This window comes from Helicoverpa zea, chromosome 21, assembly GCF_022581195.2.
Source record: "Helicoverpa zea isolate HzStark_Cry1AcR chromosome 21, ilHelZeax1.1, whole genome shotgun sequence".
In the NCBI taxonomy this organism is placed as follows: domain Eukaryota; kingdom Metazoa; phylum Arthropoda; class Insecta; order Lepidoptera; family Noctuidae; genus Helicoverpa; species Helicoverpa zea.
The window spans coordinates 4,119,222-4,135,527 of record NC_061472.1 but is presented as its reverse complement, the minus strand read 5'-3'; the positions used below and the strand labels follow the sequence as shown (position 1 = coordinate 4,135,527).

The following is a 16,306-nucleotide window of genomic DNA, read 5'->3' as shown; positions in this document are numbered from 1 at the left end:
CTATTTTATTATTCCTATGTTAAGTTACTCACCTCGGAATACTCAATTTTAAGTTCTATTTAAAAACATTTCCGTCGCAGAAATTAACGCCAGTTGACTGAGATAGACTGATGTTTGAGCAGTCTTCATAGTTGAGTAAGTTGCTTAGAATTTGGAATAACAACTTCTTGCTCATTAACTTGTGTTTAATTTTTATTTATCTAGCCACATATGTAATAACTTTTTGGTACAAAAAGAAGCTTCGTAGCAAAATTGTGCTAATCGAGAGAAAAGGGGATAAAAGAAACAAGCTTAGACATTTTTGAATTTTATTTTTATCTTTTTTTTGTATTTTTTATATTTTTTTTTTTTTCATGAGATGTTAACATGAAATTCTCCATTGACTCCGATTTATCAAGCCACTTATAGGAAGGTTTTTAATAAGGAAAGTGCGAATCTAAACTATCGAAGGAGCCGCGGTCCTGACTCCTTCGATATTGATGTTACAAATGTCGAGGTTGTTCTACGACGTTTAGATCCGCGAATGGGAAAGATTAAAAATGTCGCTTATGCTTGTCCAATCCGGGTTCGTCAAGTCCGTGTAAGTCGATTAACTGCATTCAGTGACAATGTCGCAGTCTTTAAACTATCAAGTTGTTATGATTCACAATTAAATAACTATGATTGTTACACACACATAATCGTGTAAAACTTCATAGCTACACCGGAAAATTTTCATTTACCGGATTTATTGGTTGATGGTCAAACCTGTATGCATGCTGCATATTCAAATGCAGTTTAAACAAAAAATATTTAACCTAAAGCTGCTTCGTTGATTAGAGCAACTTTTTCCTATCGAGGGTGCGTTTGATGTTATAATATTATTATTATATATAAAGATGTCAATTCTCAAAATGTGTAAAAGATTAGGTAACTTAAAGGCATGAGTGACTTGTAGTCCTAGTTAGTACCAAGGGGAAGGTGTCGGTACCAGCAACCAATAAAAACATTGTTTGCAAAAGTAAGATTACAAGTCTTCACGCTTATATCTAGCATTTTAATTATGTTAGTCAACTGGCATGCCTTTCGTAACACACCATCAGCTTCCACAAATTACTTATTTCATTTCAGACCGATTTTCCACTGCACAGATGAAAATATTAATTTTATTATTATTTACATCTGGCAATGGACAATCGGTCATAAATTAAGTAATCTGTGGAAGCTGGTAAACTATTACATGATTGCTTAGACTATTCGACGCAGTTTTCTCGACATGGCTTGAATTGAAGCTGCGTGGTTATCCATCGTTAGTGGCTCGAAGGGTAATCCGATGCCTTTCAATATCCAGGTATCTGTGAACAAAGGTATTTGTTTTTTAAAAAATAATAGAATTTTTGCCATGTCTGTACCAGTTACTACCTGCTTATTGCTCATATAAAGGTTACTTAACTGCTGAGTAGATATCTTGCTTGGAGATCACAAAGCTACAAGGATGCCACGCCCATTTTTGTCATTTTTATCTCAGCCATTTTATAGTAAGTACCTATATTGCTAATTGCTTGTAGCTAGCATTGCTTTACTTTTTACAGCTTAACAAAGCTTTACACTGAATTAGTATTTCACAGATCCTTTACTATCTGAGGGTGTTGCCCATTTTGTAAACCAGGCGTTTAAGGTAACTTTCCAATATCTGAATTAAAATAAAACCCTACTGTGTAAAAAATTGAAATTAGCTAGCCATGTAGACTCACCTTTATCAATAAGTCTCCAACAGGCAAGTGGGCGTGGTCAGGTAACAGCTTTGTAAACTCCGCCTGAAAACATAGAAATTAAATATTAGTTTCATAATAATTGCAGTTATAATTCAACTATTATAGTAATTTAAGTCCCTATAAGAACAAATTGAAGACAAAGGGTCATGTGGCCACGCCCTAATCAGGCAACTTCGTCACAGAATTTTCAAAATGTGATGAAAAGTTCCCACAAATATTTAAGAATTATAATGCACACTAATTATTGAAAAGGAAGTAATAAAAATGAATATTCAAATACACACCTCTGTCTGATGTTAAGAGGACCGAAAGACCAAAGGCACGTCAGTCTCGCCCGATGACCGATAACGCACTGGAAACTGGATGCAGTTATAAAGACGACGTCAGCTGCACCGCGCAAGCCCGACCAAAACCCCCCTGATTGATATACGATGATATTATACATCTATCAAAATCAGGTAAAGTGCGAGCTGTATGACCACATGAAGGGTTCCATATTTTATAGGTACTGTAAACTGCCTCGTTGGTCTAGCTGTTGCAAGTGTGGCCGCTGAGCACGACGTCTCGGGTTCGATTCCCGGGTCGGACCGAAATCGCTTTGTGGGTTTTGGAAACTTTCACTCTCAGTATACCTAATATGCCGTTTAATTTATCGTATAATGTTCTAGTTCAGTATTCAGTATTTGTTGGTATAGCGGGAATAAGAACACCTACTTACATCTTCTGCGAACTGTCTTACTATATGTCTGTTCAAGAGACATAGCCAGGTTACTGACGGACGGACAGCAGTCTTAGTACTAAATAGGGTCCCGTTTTACCCTTTTGACTACGGAACCCTAAAAACTAGTACATAAACTACATACAGTTAGGTACCCTACTCTCCCCTCGTCCTGCAGGAGATGCGTGGCGCGGAAATTATCGATTTTGGAATATTCTAGAAGCTTTACCACCTACCACCCACCACCACCTCCCACTGTAATTATATTTCATTATGTAGGTACTTGCATTTTCTTTGTTTTGTTAATATGAATGCCTAAATCATAAGAGGAGAATGCCGCTGGGATAGTTTCTTAAAGTGGTTGGATGCTTATTATTCTAGATTTGTCCCTGTTCTTATTTGGCTGCAATTTAGTCAAAAATGAATACCTGCATAAGTTAGCTACATACAGTTAGGTACCCTGCTCTCCCCTCGTCCTGCAGGAGATGCGTGGCGCGGAAATTATCGATTTTGGAATATTCTAGAAGCTTTACCACCTACCACCCACCACCACCTCCCACTGTAATTATATTTCATTATGTAGGTACTTGCATTTTCTTTGTTTTGTTAATATGAATGCCTAAATCATAAGAGGAGAATGCCGCTAGGATAGTTTCTTAATGTGGTTGGATGCTTATTATTCTAGATTTGTCCCTGTTCTTATTTGGCTGCAATTTAGTCAAAAATGAATACCTGCATAAGTTAGCTATATACAGTTAGGTACCCTGCTCTCCCCTCGTCCTGCCGGAGATGCGTGGCGCGGAAATTATTGATTTTGGAACATTCTAGAAGACGAATTATAATTACACTCCCACTGTAATTATATTTCGTTATGTACTTGCATTTTCTTTGTTTTGTTAATCTGAGTGCCTAAATAATAAGTGGAGAATTTCGCTGGGATAGTTTCTTAAAGTGGTTGGATGCTTGTATTCTAGATTTATCCCTGTTCTTACCTGGCTGCAATTTAGTCAAAAAATGAATACCTGCTATATGAATATACTATAACTAGCTACATATAGCTAGCTTATGCTAGCTACATATAGTTAGGTACCCTGCTCACCCCTCGTCCTGCCGGAGATGCGTGGCGCGGAAATTATCGATTTTGGAAGGTTCTAGAAGCTTTACCACCTTCCACCCACCGCCCACCACCACATCTCATCGACATTATGGTCAGTTGTGTATACAATGTACTAGCATTTGATTTGTTTTTTTGTGGGCAATCTGAGTACATAGATCATAAGACGAGAATGCCCCTGGGACTGATTCTTAAACTCGTTGAATGCTTAGATGGTCCCAATCAAAAAATCCCACATTTCGACTTGGTTAGTTAGGTAAAACTAAAAGTATACTAGATAAGTAGATACTAAAATTCAAAAACTTTAACTCAGTATCTAATGATAATTAAACTTCTAGGTACTTCTGCAGGATAACCCAAATATCAAAGGATGTTATATAAAAAAATAAATGAAATGTGGCATTCTAGATTTATCTATGTTCGTATCCGGCTGCACTTTAGTCTAAAATATTGTACCTACATAAGCTAGCTACAGTTAGGTACCCTGCTCACCCCTCGTCCTGCAGGAGATGCGTGGCGCGGAAATTATTGATTTTGGAACATTCTAGAAGCTTTACCACCTACCACCCACCACCACCCTCCATAATAGTTATGGACTTGCATTTGATTTGTTTATTTGCTGTGGGCAATCTGAATACTTAGATCTTAAGAGGAGATCGCCTCTATTATGCCTGTAGGATTGATTATAAAACTGATTGAATGCTTAGCTGGTCTTATCATTTAGACTTGTAAAGTCTAGAGTTGTAAAGCTAAAAGTAGGTATACTAAATACTAAACTTCAATAACTTAACTTGATATCTTATCTACTACCTACTATCCTTCTTGCAGATTTATAAAATATTCGAAGATGTTAAATAAAAAAATAAATGTGGCAGTTTATATAAATCCCTGTTCGTATCCGGCTGCAATTTAGTCTTAAAGCTAGTACATAAGCTAGCTATACCATAGTTAGGGTACCTACCCTGCCCTGCCCACCCCTTGTCGCATTCGAGATGCGTGGCGCGGAAATTATTGATTTTTGGAAGGTTCTAGAAGCTTTACCACCTACCACCCACCACCACCCTCTTGCATTTTGATTTGTTTTGCTTTTGTCTGCAATCTGAGTACTTAAATCATAATAGAAGAATGGCCCTAGGACTGATTTTTAAACTGGTTGAATTCTGAGATGGTCCAAATAAAAAATGCAGGTATCGAAAATATCTGAAGATGTTAAATAATAATCCATTACAGAGCCCACAATTAAAAATATGGTTTTCCAGATTTGTTGCTGTTCTTAAAGTTCGACTGCAAATTAGTCTTCTTATACTTTGAGATCCTCAAATCCACATAAAGAGATCATCTATAATAATTCGATGTGATACCAAGATTAGAAGTCAACCTCCTTAAACCTTTCATATCGGTAGTTAAGGACTAGTCAGATATCGTAATGGCCTGTGGCAGTCTATCATAGTGCCATTTGAGCATGACCACAACCCAGGAGCAGATCCAATCCACAATAAAGTATGTGGGCACATCCATCCAATTTTAAATTGAGGTACATAAGGAGTACATAGGGGAGCACTATGATACTACATAGAGGTAATATGGAAAGAATACACAACCAAATAAAAAAGGGAGCACATAGGGTAAAAGAGGGTAGTACATAAGAGAGTTCATGAGGGTCATAAATAAGGGAGTACAATGGCGTAGGTGCTTAGGACTTCTTAGGGAGAGTTTTAAGGGACTCAAAAAGGGAAAGGGAGGCGAATCTAGCCCTTACATTGAAATAAGACCACAACAATAATTTTTTGACGTTTTATTTGTTCGTTTAGTCCAAGGACTTTTGATATTTCATTTCTTACAAACTAAATAAGACTTAATCTAATATTTTATCCGATTAACAACTTTAACTCGTTTGTCCAGGTGAGTTTTTTGTTGTTGTCGGTTATTGAATGCGGACCGTGTCACAAAGACCAGAGGCAATAGAAAGAAACATGAAAATGATGGTCACATTAACGCTTCCTCTATTTAATCTTAACGCTACGTAAACACAGCGATACCGTTTATTTAAGCGAAAAATCCAATTAATAAATCCTAGTCTTTCTTAACTGCATTTGTGAATTAACAACTGCAGTTTTTAGAAAGAGAATAATGATTGCAGATCTGCATGTTAAATGCATGGATGTTATTGCAATCAGTGTCATTGTTGGGTATCCACCCATTTAAGCCGTGCTGGATTCGCGACTTTAGGGGGCAATGATCATAATCCAGGTTATAACATTTTGAATTTCCAGTGACATGGCATTTCAAATACAGGAGATCGATATCGAAGCTTCCACTAGAGAATGATATAACGTTACACCTGCGTTACAACACTCAGCTTGCAATTTTATTTCGTGTGATCCAAAAGTGAAAAAAAAAGTTAAACTAAAGTCGTAGCTTCCACGGACTACTTATTTTTTTATAATACCCTATTTATAAAAAAATAAATAATCCGTGGAAGCTACACTACTACTAATTCAGTTTTAGATCAACCCATGGTGCCGTTGGCCGCTACGAAGAAATAGTCCAGCTGCCTGAGAAGAACCAGGATCTGCAAAGTAATAATCAAATATTAGCACAAGTAGCTCACATTTAACTGTATCTATAACCTCAATTGGTAAGACATCGTCTCCTGAGCCTTTTCCCAACGATGTTGGGGTCGGCTTCCAGTCTAACCGGATGCACCTGGGTAACAGTTTTATACAAGGATCGACTGCCTATCTGACCTTCTCAACCCAGTTAACCGGGTAACCCAATACCCCTTGGCAAGACTGGTGGTCAGACTCGCTTCTAACACCAAAGATGACTGACTACCCTTAACAACAAAGATGTTCAGAATCAAAATCAGAAATATTTCAAAGATAGCCTCAATTATTAGGTATTCAAAACAATCTAAAAGAAGATTTAAGGTGATTAAAAAAACAGATATTAAAAGCCTACCGATAATGTAGAAGACTTCCGATGCGCGTGGTCTTAAGTAGACTCGGAGGATCAACTTGTGGCGCGGCGAAGTCGCCACGCCTACTTGTTGCTCAGCTAACTGCACCGCCTGAAATCATAAACAAATAAATATTAGTTGATGCTGGTTATTCCTCACAAGTACCTAGTAATTCCTGGTACCTATGTACAATTGTAACAACACTACAGTTAATGGTTAATAATTCGAAAAATAAATAAAAGCAATTAAAAAAAATACTAAACACCACTAAAATTGTGCAATAAATCTGCCTAATTACCTCAGTCGGTGACTCAGTAGGTAACTCTTAGTTAGAGAATCGTCTCGCCAACTCGGTATCCGATAGCGCACTAGTTGCAGTTTCGAGGGCGTCACCTATCTATACAAATAATAGAGGTACATAAGACCTAGGTGCGCAGCGCGGAACTAATCGATAGTCTCGATTTGATTTAATATACCTAGATCTAGATGCTGGACCAGACATTTTGATATATTTATGAGGATGCAAGACCTATGCGTGCCGCGGAAAAATCAATAGTTCTGATTCGATGCGTTATGTGCAGAATGCTGTTAACCCTAAAGATATGTGAGCGAAGGCTCGACGAGATTATTTTTTTTATTTAAATTATTTTTGCACAATGAAAATAAGTCCAACATGAAGAGGCTGAAAAAAGTGCTGAACTGCACTTTGCCTCCATTCCGCGCATTGTAAAATTCTCCAAATTACAAAATTAAAAATACAAATAAAACAAGCCCAAAAACAAGATAATTGGTAGATACCGTTAAGGAGTTACCTCTCACACTCTGTCTGATGATATCCTTCACTATTTTGTAGTGTCCTCAGACCGACCCAAATCCATACCCGAAGCGTGCCTACAATTTTGGGTCCTGGGGTTTGCTTCGTCAGATTCTATACATATTACCTTTTCAAACAAAAAACCGAGACGTAACCAAGTATATAAAACCAAAATTATAAAGATCCGCATTGACAACCTACTTCCTTTTGAGAAGTTGATAAAAAATTTAATCCCAGATTACAACGAAAAACCAAAACTGATCCCAATTATTTTAAACCTAACTTCCTACTTCAGAGCCACGCCCTATTTCCATTCTCCGCACCGCGTGCTCTTTGATCCTTACTTCGACACTCCGGCAGGAATATTCCAGATTTTCCCATAGGAAAACCTTACCACCCCCATGTATCTACTTTTAATGCATTTTATGGTATACTTTCAAAGGATTCTTCCTAACACAATGTATAAAGCCATCTAAAAATATGGAAGTTTCCAAACCTATCACAAAAGAAGTACCAAAGGATGTAGAAATAAAAACCAATTAAAATCATGATTTATTCAAACAATTACACATTATTATTGGAGCGTTTCTTCAGGCGTACCACCATCATACGTTGTGCAGTCACGGTTCCATCTCCATTATTCTCTTGTTCCTTCGGCGGTCGCTTTACATAAAACATGTCATGTTCATCAACTGGTCTCCCTAATTTCGCTTCAATGGCACTCATGTCTTCTAGCTCGAACAACTGGTGAGCCACAGCGAGACAATTAAGCTTTCCAAATAACGTTTCTTCTTGGAGTAATTTTGGAAGCTTGTAGTCTGTAAGCACCCCTACGTCAGTGACTGATGCTTCCTCGATATCTTCGTAACAATGGTTGTAATCTTCAGCAAATATGCGGTCGCTAAATAGTTTAATGGTTTCCGTAAGAGTTGTCATGTCCACTTGCATTATTGTGAGCTCATCCACAATTTTTTTGTAATCTCGAACTTTGTCGTATTTTGTAGCGGTGGTGTTGCTCATTTTTTTCTGTATTGTTTTTGCTACTTGTGAATGGTCCTCAGGGATCTGTGACATAAAAAAATATAGGTATTATATCAATTGTGGTGTTTTGACCGGGAAGGGAGACCTTTTTCAGGTACATAATTAAGTAGGTGTTCAATTTTCCAGTTCTGCCAAAATTACAAAGTCGAGGCGAGTTGAACAAACCCTTAGTGATACTTTTCCTAAAGCGGGCAAGATGCCAAGAACGTAAAGCTCAACAGGTGAACTACTTATGCAAGCATGCTTTGCCATTGTGGCAGTTCTTATACCAAGAGTGTAGTGGCTGAATGGTAATGTGCCACCTGTTACGTTTTCAAATACCTGAACTTTTTTATTAGCAATCTACAGGTTGTTTGCTGCCTTCATTCATGGCTTAGTTAATAAAATGTCGAGTATCTATACATACCTCGAGACAAGAGATTTGGACGGTAGTACAGAGATGTAGGGAGCGTAGGGACCCAGCTAGCCGGTGACCCGCAGGGATAATTCGCCTAGTCCAGCAGTTATCACCTCCACCTGGAAATATAAATGGCAATTAAATTAATTCATGGAGATTAAAGGGATAAGATAAAGCATTATTTAGGCATGATCTAAAGTTTTCAGGACTAAATCTCTGAAAAAAAGTAGTAACATTTTCTTCTCAGATTGTGATGGAGATCGGGAGATGAGGGTATCATCAACTTTGATATGTATCGGGTGAGCCACACTCACCTGTTTTGGCCACCCAAAAGAAAATGACAAAAAATACTTTTCATATATCTACAATATGTACCTTACCTATGTCATAAATTATTTCGAAATTGCCGTTAATAATCTTGTCACTGGACACGATCACATTCGGACTGCTGCAACATAAAGGGACAACGCCCTATTGCAGAGCGCAGGTCCAATCAATACATGCCGTTATGATGTATGAGTTCAAAATCATTTATTTACACAGGTACACACAGATGAGAAATATCTGCTTTAGCTACTGTCCGTGGTTTCGCTCGAATCATATGAAATAAAGACTATAAGTCTTAATCCAAGAATCAAACTAACAAATAAATATACTTAAATTCTAAACTATAACTGTGACTGTCCATTAAGTTTTTTCAAACCAACGACCCTCTTCGGGCATCAATCCATTTCCACACCAAAATCTACATAGATCTGTGCAACCTCCCATATCTACCACTACAGACAATGGTTGGTTAATGATCAGCACACAAAGAATATGAATATTTACAGAAATGTAATTTAGAAGTATATACTCAAATTATTAAATTAGATTTATCTGTAATTTCGGAAAACTTTCTTCACACATTTTTTTTTTGCTAGCTTTTTGGCGAGCTCAAGCTAATCATAACAACAATTTATTAATGTGCATTCTAGCTTATGTTGATGACTTTACTAATATACTGAAAAAAATATGATGTAAAATAAATTACTAGGAGGAATTGCAACAGCTCTCCACGGGAACAAAGAATCACGCGGCCACTGGCGACCACGCCCTTACACAAACGCAAGGCGTGACCAGGCAAGTACACTTTGTATGTTTCAGTACCGATTATGTTTTGAAGGCATCAGCTGCCAAAAGAAGACTAATAGGTCTTAAGAAGACTTGTAAGTATGCATCAAAATATGGTGCTAAGGTACGTCATCATCATATGCTGATCCAACAAATGAAGACAAAGAGTCAACCAGTGTTGGAAGGGTCATGAGATGATGCTGCTTATAGCAATTTTCAGATGCTGTAAGAAGACCAGGTGCTATAAGAACAAAGGCATTATCAATTCACGCAGCTACCTCTGTCCCGACACCATCATCTGTATGTTCTAGATTCTACAATTACACAGCTTCTATAATATATGACACTGCAGTATTCCGGGCCGGGCATGCGCGTTGCAGGCTCTAGTGGGCGGTGCACTTCGACCCGTATAAATTCCACTGAGCCCACCTCGTGCTTCAGTGCGCCGCCGACCACCATCCCGGCTGCCACGGTTACCAACCGGTCCCTGCATCAGCGCACTCCTTGGTGACTTTAGAAGGTGGGTGTTTCCTTCAATTCCTTCATTTCAGACTCTCTTGTTTTTATGTGTGAAAGTCTTTCAATGAGTGTAAGACGGTGTCACTAATTGAATTGCTTGTGGTTTTCAGGAGCTGCTAGCGACCTCGCTTCGCCGCCGCCCCTGCGTGGTGTGCGAAGCGGGGCGTGCTCGCCCTTCATCAAGTCATCAGAATACAGCCTTCAGTAAGTACTTTTATCTCCTAATATACTTAGTCTTCTCTCAAAGAGCACGGGGAATATGGACCTGTCTCTCAACATTTTAGGACACAAGGTAAGGTTCATCTTTGAATTTAGGGGCAATATACATAATCTACAAGGCGGAAATCTACGGTCTCCTGCGTCTAATAAGGTGGTATTTGTTAGGAATTTATAGTCTATGACATTTAAAAAATGTAGGGTTGTTAGTCTATGAAAAAGAATGAGTGTGGTGTGAATTGTCATGATGTAAAAACTAGTGAGAACAATGTTATAATTCCTAACAAAATGTGATTGTATTTCTTTAACTATTAATAAAGGCTTTCAAGAATACCAGAAGTTTGAATACCTACAATAGGTTATGGGCCCAGAACGCCCGAGAAGAAAAAATTAAAAACCGGGATTGGGTAATGAAAAACCCAACATAAAAAAACAAGTGAAAAAAAAAAAAAACTAAAAAACAGTAATAACAAGGAAGAAAATAAAAAAACGGTGAAAAACTAAAAAATGGAAAAACCTGAGATAATACAGATAGAAAAATTAAAAGATGCGGAAACATTTTTATTGTGGAAATTTGAATTCAATATACACTTAAAAGCGGCAAATCTTGCAAAAACAATTGCACAAACAAAAGAAGATGACAAGAAAAGTGACTTCAGTATCAAAGATGCTCAGGTGCAAAGAATTATCATAAGCAGTATTGATAAGAAACTAAAAGGTCACATAATTAATTGTAACAGTGCACGTGAAATGTACGTAAAATTATGTGAAATATTCGAAGGTTCTGAGCAAAGAAACAAAGATGCATTATTACAAGAATTTTTCACATATAAGAAACAAGAGAGTCAATCGCTTTCCCAATTAATAAGTGAAATAGAAAATTTACAATTTCGTATAAGTCAGCTAGGAACAAAAATAGATGATGAAATGGTCATATCCAAAATACTAAGCTGTTTACCAAATAATTTAAACTATTTTATAACTTCTTGGGAATGCATGGCAGACGATAAGAAAACCCTTCAAAATTTAACAAACAGACTTCTGGCTGAAGAAAATCGAATGTTGAAAGCAAAAGAAAGTGACAAGCAGCTAGCATTTCAAGCTACATCTTCATCTACATCAAAGAAAAAGTTTAATGCAATAAAATGTTTCAAATGTAACAAAAAAGGGACAACCATGAAGATAAAGACTGTAAGTTTAAAAATAAACAGTGCTCAATCTGTAAAAAAATTAATCACAGAGAAGAAAATTGTTTTTTCAAAAATAAGAATAAGAATGAGAATGAAGAAAAAAGTAACAAAAGAATAGAAAAGGCATTTTTTACAAACGGTGAAATTCAAGAACCAAAACTGAAAGAATTTGTTGTAGACTCTGGGTGTACTGCACACATGACCAAAAATGTAGACATACTAAAATTTTTTGAATGCAAACCATCATCTGTTTTGACTGCAAATGAAGAAACAATAGAGGTGAAAGGGACTGGTAAAGTCATTGGAAAAAAATGTACTCTTAATAATACCCTGCTTGTTCCTGACTTATCACAAAATTTATTATCGGTTAATGCAGTTACAAACAATCAAGGAGTGGTTATATTTACCAAAGATAATGTAAAAATATATAAGGAGTCAGAATTAATATTAACAGGAAAAAAAGAAAACGGTTTATATAAAATTAATTTGGATGATAATAATATGCAAGAAAAAACACTGTTAATGAAAGAAAATGGCACTGCCTTAGAATGGCATCAAAGACTTGGACATCCAGGAAAGAAAATACTAGATATATTACCAGATGTGGCAGATGGAATAAAAATAAATGGATTAAGGCAAATAGACGAATGTGAAATCTGTACACAAGCTAAACAAACAAGACTTCCATTTAACACAGTAAGAAACAGAGCCAGTAGACCACTTCAATTATTACATACTGATGTATGTGGACCGTTCGAAAACAAAACGTATGATGGCTATAGTTATGTTTTAACCGTCATGGATGATTATACTCATTTTACAAAAATATACTTGCTTAAATATAAAAATGAAGTTAAAGAAAATTTAAAACATTATATAGAAGAAACAGAAAGAGAGAGAACAGAAAAGGTATCTACCATAAGATGCGATAATGGAGGTGAATACACAAGCAATGATTTTAAAAAATGGTGTACTGAAAAGGGAATAAAACTAGATTATACAGTACCATACTCACCACAACTAAATGGTAAAGCAGAAAGACTAAATCGAACATTATTAGATAAAACCAGAGCATTACTATTTGATTCAGGGTTAGATAAAGAAATGTGGGGTGAAGCTGTATACTGTTCTACTTATATTATAAATAGATTACCAAGTGAATCTTTGAAGAATAAGACACCTTATGAGATGTGGCATGGTAAAAGGCCTAATATATCTAATATATGCAAGTTTGGTTCAATAGTATATGCTAAACAATTACATTCGAATATTAAGAAACTAGATCCAAGAAGCAAAAAGTTAATCATGATTGGATATACTAATAATGGATATAGATTGTGGAATAAAGAAGAAAGAAGAATTGAAATAGCAAGGGATATTGTTATAATTAATAATAATAAGAAAATTGGAGAAAAATATGAAGAAACAGGAAGTTCGGTGATAACAGAAATAATACCAGGTAATAATGAAGAAGAAATAAATCAAGAAGAAGAAAGTGATGACAGTTATTATGAAATAGAAGAGTTAGAACAACAAAGTAATGTAATAGAAGATAACATCCCAGATATTATTGATGAAGTAGAAAATGATGAAAATAAAGAAAGTAATACTGCAGAGATAGAAACTATAGAAACTATAAATACAAAACGACAACGGAAAAAACCAGCTTACCTGCAAGATTATGTATTACTTACGTATGATGAAGTCATGAAGTCTGCTGAAAAGAATAATTGGGAGAAGGCCATAAATTCGGAGAAGGAATCATTGGAAAGTAACAATACATGGGAAATAGTTGATGTAGGAAGAGCAAAAGGACACAAGATATTGTCAAGTAAATGGGTATTTTGTATAAAAGAAAATGGTACTTACAAAGCAAGACTTGTAGCAAGAGGCTTCGAACAGCAAAGCATTGACTATCAAGAAATATATAGTCCAGTAGTAAGTCAATCAGCAATAAAATCATTAATAGCAATTGCTGCTTCAAAGGAATATGAAATGATAACTTTTGATGTGAAAACAGCATTTTTGTATGGCGAGTTAAAGGAAGACATATTTATGTATATTCCTGAAGGATATGAAAGACAGCCTAATAAAATTTGTCATTTAAAGAAAGGACTATATGGGCTAAAACAGGCACCAATGACATGGAATAAAAGATTTACAGAAACTTTAAGGAAACTTGGACTGAGAGCTTCAAAGTCGGATCAGTGTGTGTTTTTTAATGAAGACAAAACTATAATATTGGCTATATATGTTGATGACGGTTTGGCCATATCAAAAGACAAGGAAAAGTTATTACAGATCTTGCATCAATTGGAAAAAGAATTTATCTTAAAAACATATGAACAACCTCAAAACTATATAGGTTTTGAAATAAAAAGATCAGAACAAGGCATTTTGTTGCATCAGCAGAATTATACAGAAAAATTACTTAGAAAATATAATATGTATGATTCCAAAGCTGCAGATACTCCATGCATTGTGGGAAAGGAAAATGAATCTAAGGTGGCTACGTCAAATTTCCCATACAGAGAACTAGTTGGTGGATTATTGTATTTGTCAACCAGGTCAAGACCAGATATCAGTCAAGCTGTGAATGAAGCAAGTAAAAAGGTAGAAAATCCATCAAGGCAAGACATATTAGCAGTAAAGAAGGTGTTGAAGTACTTGAATGGAACGAGAGATAAAGGGATTTTGTATAATGCTGGGAAAGATATTACAAGATTGCATGCATATTGTGACTCAGATTATGCAGGTTGTACAGAGACCAGACGAAGTACAACAGGGTTCATAATAATGTTGGCAGGTGGACCTATAGCTTGGTGCTCCAAAAGACAGCCGATAGTAAATCTATCGTCAACTGAAGCGGAATATATAGCAGCAGCAGATTGCGTTAAAGAGTGTTTATACTTAAAGACTTTTATAAGTGAATTAATTGGTAGCAGTATTAAGATTAGTTTGAATATTGATAACCAGAGTGCTATCCAATTGATTAAAACAGGTTCATTCAGCAAGAGATCTAAACATATAGATGTGAGATTTTATTTTATACACGAAAATTATAAGAAAGGATATTTAGATGTTATATATTGTCCTACAAATTATCAGATAGCGGATATGTTGACGAAACCACTATATAAAGAAAAATTTAAATTTCATTGCGATAAAGTTGTTGTGTAAATTGAGTGTTATAATTAGAAGTGTTTAAGTTAATGTTTTGAAAACTTGTTTAAGTTAATGTTTTGAAAACTGATGGTGTCTCTGAAGTAATTATAAGGTATTTTTAATTTATGTTCATATATTAAAAATAGGAGAAGGTGTTAGGAATTTATAGTCTATGACATTTAAAAAATGTAGGGTTGTTAGTCTATGAAAAAGAATGAGTGTGGTGTGAATTGTCATGATGTAAAAACTAGTGAGAACAATGTTATAATTCCTAACAAAATGTGATTGTATTTCTTTAACTATTAATAAAGGCTTTCAAGAATACCAGAAGTTTGAATACCTACAATAGTATTTTCCAGACTTATTGATTATTTTGTGACAGCTTTGTTAAGGAATCATTTTTGTTCACAGGTAATTGTCTCACCAGACAACTAGCAGAGATGCAGTGGAAGCTTCGACATGGCAATCTCATCTCCTCCATAGCCTTTATCAACACCTCAGGCCAAATCGGCTTTCCATGTAAAAGCTGATTTCGATGACCGAACACAGCTTTTTCTTTTAACATCTATTTTATCATCTCTATATGTTAGGAGAGTTTTGTTGTCACTGTCGATAGTTTTGTTATGGTAAATTGTCTGCAGGTGTTTGTTCCGCTGAAATTTGCGGGACGAACTTCGTACAGATAATTACCACACTAGGCCAAAGGAACCGTTCTTTGAACGTTTTCAGCAGATACTCGATAAGGGTTCTGCTGCTTCAACCTTCATCAGAATCCCCCAACGTATTATTACGTCGCGTGTGGGTAACGACGACACTGATCACAGAAGTTCACGTCGTGGTCTTATGCATAAACACAATATGCAAAAAACTTGTCTTTAAAAAAAGTTTAACAAACTTTTCTAAGACGAGTACATGGATTTGAAAATATGAATGGGAACGGCATGGTTACCTATGGGAAAAGGTAACTGTAACCGGCGCGGATCCAGGGGGAGGGCATCTCATACCCTCCCTCCATAACAGACATGTGTTTGTTTTGGAGCTCACGGTCCTCGTGATTCGTTCGAGACTTGGATTCGCGCCTCAACTCCGTAGCAAGTAGTTTAAGACTTATGATTAAGTAAAGCATTAAACTCTGGTGTATTTTATGATTTTTGGTTCTAACGAAAAAACCCTCACTTATATGATATCATCAATATAATAAATACAGTTCGGCGCGTCTTTGAACTAAACATGTAATTAAATTGTTGTTTTATTTCAATACCCCTGAAAGATCTGTGCAACTTTATCTCAGTTCACAAACCAACCC

The 16,306-nt window shown here is 36.1% G+C and overlaps 3 long non-coding RNA genes across 3 annotated transcripts; 1 reads left to right on the top strand and 2 right to left on the bottom strand.

Moving 5' to 3' along the window:
• Window positions 1-263: 263 nt before the first annotated feature.
• On the bottom strand, window positions 264-2,104 carry LOC124640849. Its single transcript, XR_006985603.1, has 3 exons — window positions 2,039-2,104; window positions 1,734-1,796; window positions 264-1,334 (listed from the first exon to the last, which is right to left on the bottom strand). It is a non-coding gene; the product is annotated as an uncharacterized LOC124640849 (long non-coding RNA).
• A 3,262-nt stretch (window positions 2,105-5,366) lies between these two features.
• On the bottom strand, window positions 5,367-6,915 carry LOC124640860. The gene is made up of 3 exons (XR_006985604.1): window positions 6,844-6,915; window positions 6,548-6,656; window positions 5,367-6,158 (listed from the first exon to the last, which is right to left on the bottom strand). It is a non-coding gene; the product is annotated as an uncharacterized LOC124640860 (long non-coding RNA).
• A 3,415-nt stretch (window positions 6,916-10,330) lies between these two features.
• LOC124640784 lies at window positions 10,331-16,241 on the top strand. Its single transcript, XR_006985594.1, has 3 exons — window positions 10,331-10,430; window positions 10,540-10,633; window positions 15,412-16,241. It is a non-coding gene; the product is annotated as an uncharacterized LOC124640784 (long non-coding RNA).
• The last annotated feature ends 65 nt before the right edge of the window (window positions 16,242-16,306 follow it).